The sequence below is a fragment of the Vicia villosa genome, linkage group LG1 (assembly GCF_029867415.1).
Source record: "Vicia villosa cultivar HV-30 ecotype Madison, WI linkage group LG1, Vvil1.0, whole genome shotgun sequence".
NCBI lineage: Eukaryota > Viridiplantae > Streptophyta > Magnoliopsida > Fabales > Fabaceae > Vicia > Vicia villosa.
The window spans coordinates 120,985,214-120,992,183 of NC_081180.1; positions in this window are offsets into that span (position 1 = coordinate 120,985,214).

Below are 6,970 nucleotides of genomic sequence, written 5' to 3' on the forward strand. Positions count from 1 at the left end.
CCGAATATGAAGCTTGCATCATGGGTCTCGAAGAAGCCATGGATCTAAGAATCAAACACTTGGATGTGTACGGAGATTCTGCTTTGGTCATCAATCAAATCAAAGGAGAATGGGAAACACGCCAACCAGGGCTAATTCCTTACAAAGACTACGCGAGAAGATTGTTACCATTCTTCGACAGGGTAGATTTTCATCACATTCCTCGTGAAGAAAACAACTTGGCTGATGCATTAGCCACACTCTCTTCCATGATTAGGATAAATCATTGGAATGACATTCCTCGGATCGATGTTATGCGCCTGGATAGGCCCGCTCATGTTTTCACAGTAGAAGCAATCATCGACGACAAACCATGGTACTACGACATCAAGAACTTTCTTCAAAAGCAAGAGTACCCTCTTGGGGCGTCAAAGAAAGATAGAAAGACTTTGAGAAGGTTAGCTTGTAGATTCTTCCTGAATGAAGATGTTCTGTACAAGAGAAACTTCGACATGGTTCTGCTCAGATGCGTTGACAGAAAAGAAGCAGAAATACTCATGAGAGAAATACATGAAGGTTCCTTTGGTACTCACACCAATGGACATACCATGACAAGGAAAATACTGAGAGCAGGATATTATTGGCTGACGATGGAGTCAGATTGCTACCAGTACGCAAAGAGGTGTCACAAATGCCAGATCTACGCCGATAGAATTCATGTGCCACCATCTCTGCTCAACATACTCTCTTCCCCTTGGCCTTTCTCCATGTGGGGAATCGACATGATTGGAATGATCGAACCAAAAGCGTCCAACGGACATCGCTTCATCTTGGTAGCCATAGACTATTTTACCAAATGGGTTGAAGCAGCTTCATATGCAAACGTTACAAGACAAGTTGTCGTCAGGTTTATCAAGAATCACATCATCTGTCGCTACGGCGTTCCTAGCAAGATAATCACTGACAATGGGTCAAATTTGAATAACAAAATGATGAAGGAGCTTTGTGAAGAATTCAAGATCGAACATCACAACTCATCTCCTTACAGGCCAAAGATGAATGGAGCTGTAGAAGCAGCTAACAAAAACATCAAGAAAATCATTCAGAAGATGGTCATCACTTACAAAGATTGGCATGAAATGCTCCCGTATGCTCTTCACGGTTACCGTACATCAGTACGCACTTCGACTGGAGCAACTCCTTTCTCCCTGGTATATGGCATGGAGGCAGTCCTACCTATAGAGGTTGAGATTCCATCAATGAGAGTTTTGATGGAGGCAAAATTAACAGAAGCCGAGTGGTGTCAAAGCAGATTCGATGAATTGAACTTAATCGAAGAAAAGCGCATGACAGCTTTGTGCCACGGACAACTATATCAACAAAGAATGAAGAAAGCTTTCGACAAAAAGGTTCGACCTCGCACAATCAAAGAAGGCGACCTTGTACTAAAAAAGATTCAATCTTTTCTCACAGATTCGAGAGGGAAATGGACTCCCAATTATGACGGCCCCTACGTGGTCAAGAGAGCTTTCTCAGGAGGAGCCTTAATACTCATGACTATGGATGGAGAAGAATTCACCCGTCCTGTGAACGTCGACGCAGTCAAGAAATACTTCGCCTAAATAAACAAAAGAACAGCTCGCTAAGTTGAAAACTCGCAAAGAGCGACTTAGGCAAAAAAGAGCGTCTCGGTGAATCGAAAACCCGAAAGGGCGATTCAGGCAAAAATTAGAGACATAAAAAATATATATCAATCCCGGTAAACTTAAAACCCGAAAGGGGTAGTTTACGCAAAATTTAGGGATATATGGCAAGTAACTGTGTTCAGGACAAACTTGATCATTCAAAATCCATAGCGGAGTATTCATCATCAGCAGGTCATCTTCTACGAAGCACGAATACAGCGCAACTCGGAGTGGAAAGGAAAGATAACGATCGTCACGTTTCATCGTAGCCCTTTTCCCGAAAAATTACCAATTTCCAACTTTGTAAATACTCCATGGAATCAAGCATTTGGCTGATTACCATTCCATATATAATAATTTGAGCCTTGTGCTTTTCCTTTGCAATCTAGTCTTATTCAGTTTCTTGGAATGCATTTTAAGTTTAAACAGTCATTTTCTTGAAACAAATGTTTTCATAAAATAAAAATGAATTTACTTGCAAAAATAAAGGTGAAATTTCTTTCTAAGGTTTACAAACAATAGGAAGAATGCAAATAGTTGCTCCGAGAACGGTTGAGACTCCGGGAACCAATATTTCCCCATGAGGTCGCTTTGCGAACATCTCCCGATGACGGATCTTTACTTCAATTCATATTACTCACTTCGGACAGCGGACAACTGATAATCAGGTACTCCCAACAGAGTTCGAACTACAAAAAAGAGGACATCTTCTGATCAACAAGAATTCAACACGCATCATTAGGATTTTACATCCGCGACAATTCTATTCACCTTCACTTTACATTTTATCATTGTCATAACATTCATGCATACATTACATCATAACTGCATAGTCAAATTAGGCTTTTAATCATGAGAATGCCTAAGTCATTAAGGCATGAACTCGAGTTTCCCCTGCAAGTTCCGGAGAAACTTTTTCCTTCAAGACAACGATCCATGTAGAGAGATTTCCCCAAGCAAGTCAATAGATGGTAGTCTCCCTCAAAGAGATAGTTTGTTCACTTTTGGAATTCCTCAGCCGAGAATCTCCTGCAGAGCGACATTCGACAGTCTTCTTCAGATAAGATAGTCTGCTTCACATTCCGGAATTCCCTAGAGGTTTGGTATTTCCCCAGCAGGGTCAAGAGGTGCCACTTCTTGTCAAAGGAAAATTCAGAATCTCCCAGCAGATCGACAAATGATTCCCCAGCGGAGTCAGCGAATGATAGTCTTCGTCCAGAAGATAGTTCAGATTCCCCAACAAAGTCAGCAAATGGCAGTCTCTTTCAGCAGAAGACAGTTTGCTCACTTTCTATCATAACAAAGTCAGCAAATGGCAGTCTCTTTCAGCAGAAGACAGTTTGCTCACTTTCTATCACAACAAAGTCAGCAAATGGCAGTCTCTTTCAGCAGAAGACAGTTTGCTCACTTTCTATCATAACAGAGTCAGCAAATGGCAGTCTCTTTCAGCAGAAGACAGTTTGCTCACTTTCTATCATAACAGAGTCAGCAAATGGCAGTCTCTTTCAGCAGAAGACAGTTTGCTCACTTTCTATCACAACAAAGTCAGCAAATGGCAGTCTCTTTCAGCAGAAGACAGTTTGCTCACTTTCTATCATAACAGAGTCAGCAAATGGCAGTCTCTTTCAGCAGAAGACAGTTTGCTCACTTTCTATCATAACAGAGTCAGCAAATGGCAGTCTCTTTCAGCAGAAGACAGTTTGCTCACTTTCTATCATAACAAAGTCAGCAAATGGCAGTCTCTTTCAGCAGAAGACAGTTTGTTCACTTTCTTTCATGACAGGGTCGACAAATGGCAGTCTCTCCCAGTAGAAGACAGTTTGCTCCCCTAGCAATTGGCAAATGGCAGTCTTTCCCCAAGGAAAGACAGTTTGTCTGTTAAATACTCAAGAGATCGACAAATGGCAGTTTCTTCGAACAGTTTGTCTGTTTCTGGGATGTTTAACTCCCCACAGAGTCGATGAATGGCAGTTTTCCTCTTAGGGAAACAGTTCGTTGATTCCCCAGGCATCAGTTGACGAATGGCAGTTTTCACCCCGAAAACAGTTCGTCCGCCTTCAAACAAAGTCATTAGCCCCTCAAAAGATCATGAGGCCATATGACATTCTTTCAAAGACGTCAAGTCAAAAGGGAAGATGGTGAAGTTTCTTTACTACCGTCAAATGGCATCTTATCTCCAAGCGCTGATAGGAAGTTTGACGAGGAAACAAATCTTTGAAGTTTCTTTACTACCGTCGAATGGCATCTTATCTCCAAGCGCTGATAAGAAGTTTGACGAGGAGACAAACCCTTGAAGTTTCTTTACTACCATCAAATGGCGTCTCGTCTCCAAGTGCTGATGAGAAGTTTGATGAGGAAACAAACCTTTGGAGATTCTCTCTTTATCTGAGATATTGTCCAAACGCAACCGAGACCAGTTTCGAGATATGGACATCCGAAACAAGGAGAGGTTGTTTACCTTTTTCTAAGTATCAACACTTAGTTAAAGAAGATGGATTGCGCATCCTACATTGCCCTCCATTCACCAGAATCCACATCAAGTATTTCTGCAGGAGTTTGTCTCATCATCCCCCGCCAAGCGCGACAACGGGATCAAATCATGCAAAGACTATGTCAGTTACAACATCTCAGGAGCGCCCAAAATTCGGGCATTCTTTGATATTTAAGTCTCTTTTACGCAGGAGAGATCGAGATATCAATCTCTCTCCCTCCAGATAAAAGAAGCTTAAATAGGGGCATCTGTCATACCCTAATTTTTGACCCCCCTGAGATGACATATCTTCAGGATTTTTCATCAGGTCAAGACAAGTACCCAGAGCAGTCATTTCTCCATCTGGTATCCAATCGAGGATGCTCAAAGACAAGAAAGCTCAGGCAAAGGATCAATCAATACAAGGATTAGTCCCTAATACAATCATGGGGCTCAAGGACTTCATTTTTCTCATCTATGATTGATTAGACATCCAGTCATCTGAGTACAGGTTTACTCAGGTCACCAGACTAGGGTTTTGAGCCTATCAAGGACTAAAAATCAGGGATCACCTTTGGGAAACCCTAAAAAGCCCCAGGGGATCATTCAAAGACATCAATCATCTTCAAATAACTCATATGACAAGATCCACTGGACATTACATCTCAGTTCAAAGCCTACAGTCATCATTGTCCTCTGGTCGACAATTAGGGTTTTTGACCTAATTCACCAAGATAGTTGACTTCTGATCAGGGCATGAATCCAAAACTCAAGACATGATTCAAGGATCTCTACTACCTCAATATAATCCATTTATATCATCCATTTGAGGAAAAGATCTTGTTTCTACACAAAAGCCCAAAAATTCACTTTGTCAGGAAAAAGTCAACTGTGAAGGATCATCATTGACTTTTAAGGTTTTTGGTCAAAAAATGACTTTCAAAGATCAATATCATCAATATATGTATGTCAAAGTCATTTGACCAAAGAAATTCAAAGAAATTCATCAAGGAGCGAAAAGTCGGGAATTAGGGTTTTTGAAGGCATGGTGAGAACTCAAAATTTCACCTACACAACTCAAAAAACTTCCAACATGAAAGTTGTAGATCTTGCAAAATAAAACAACATCTTACAAAGGAACGTTTTTCAAAAGATCAACCATTTATGAAGTTTTGGAAATTTTGAAGTTTAGGTCATAAACACTTAGAAATTTTTCTAAGTGTTTTAACCTAGTTTTCATCCAACTTTGGGCTCATTTTTCACAAATTTCCCAAATGATTCTGAAGAAGACATAAACTAATGATTTAAAGTAGATGTTTAGGGCTTTCCAAATTGTGTTCAACCTTCTCCAAATTCAATTTGAGCTAGGAGTTATGCTTGTTCAAAGTTGGCCTCATGAAGTGAAATTATAGGTCATGGACACTTTTGGACTTTGCAAATTTTGTGCAAATAACCTCTCTTATGGATGCTACACGACCCATAACACATCTGAAAACATGCCATGCATTCATTTTCACCATGCCATAAGGATTGAAGAAGATTCTAAAAACAAGAACATGTGATTATGTAATGATTACATTTGTGAATTTATGGCAAATTGATGAATCACCCAAGGAATCTTCTCACCAACCAATTAGAGCTCATTTCTGGCTCAGAATTGTCCCCTAAGATCAAGCAAAATCGAGGGCTAGGGGATTGATCAAATGGAATCAAAATTCCCATCATTGCATAAGAGATATTTGCAAACTTCCTTCATGGCTAAGAAACCAAATCAACTTCACTAAGGAAGCTCACTCCTCTGCAGCTATACTGATCCATTTGCCTATAAATACAGATGCATTCCTCATTCAAAAACACACCAAAGCAACCATATTACTTGCTTTCTCTTTCTCTTCTCTTGTTCATTGTTTTTCAAAGTTCTTTGGCAAGAAGAATCGATTTCTTCAAACCAGAGCTTATCTTTGGGAAGTGAGCATTCTAACATCTCAAGGGAGGTCATTTGAGGTGATCCAAGCACCTGGATCACTTCTGTAGGTGGAGGAACACCATTGTTGCTCTCACTTTGGAGCATCTGCAGTTGGAGGTCCATGGAGTGATTCAGAAGGTTTCAAGGCAAGCCAATCATCCAGACACACTCCTCAGGTCATAGTGAAGCTAACCAGATGGCTGCAGCTCATCTGTAACTCGAGAATCAACACCCTCCATGTTCACTTGAAGCTCAAATCGAGGGAGGTCCATAGAACAATTCAGAAGGATTCAGGCTGCAATAAGCATCCAGTTAGCATCATTGAGTCTCAGGGAAGCTATTGAGATCATTCATTCAAGCCCAGGTGCCCTCAATCATCCTCACGACCTCCATTTTCAGAGGTAAGTTTCTGAACTTCACCTCTCTAATTTAAGTACTCTTTGTGAAATAGCTCGATTCTATCTTGTTCAGCATCATCAGAGGATTGAAAACCCTCTATCATCATCCATTTATCTTTCAGTATAGTCATTTAATTTAAATTTGAAATTTTAGGGTTCTTCACGATTTCTGGTAAATTAGTTAGATGTAGTTAATATTAGTTCATGTTAGTTACATATTTAGAATCGTGAATGAATTTAGAGCAAGTTTCATGTTTACATCGTGGCAAATGGTTGAGAAACGAGTGAGTTCAGAAATTCAAATTCATGGAGCTTGAGGTTGAAGACGAAGATGGTGGTGGCGCGCAATTTTCAAACTCAGGTCTAAGTTTATTTTATTTTGATTGATACCTGTTTCATTAACGACTAAAACGTGATAGCCCAGTGGTAGAGAGTGTTTGTGAGTTGCGCGTGCCCAAGGTCTGGGGTTCGA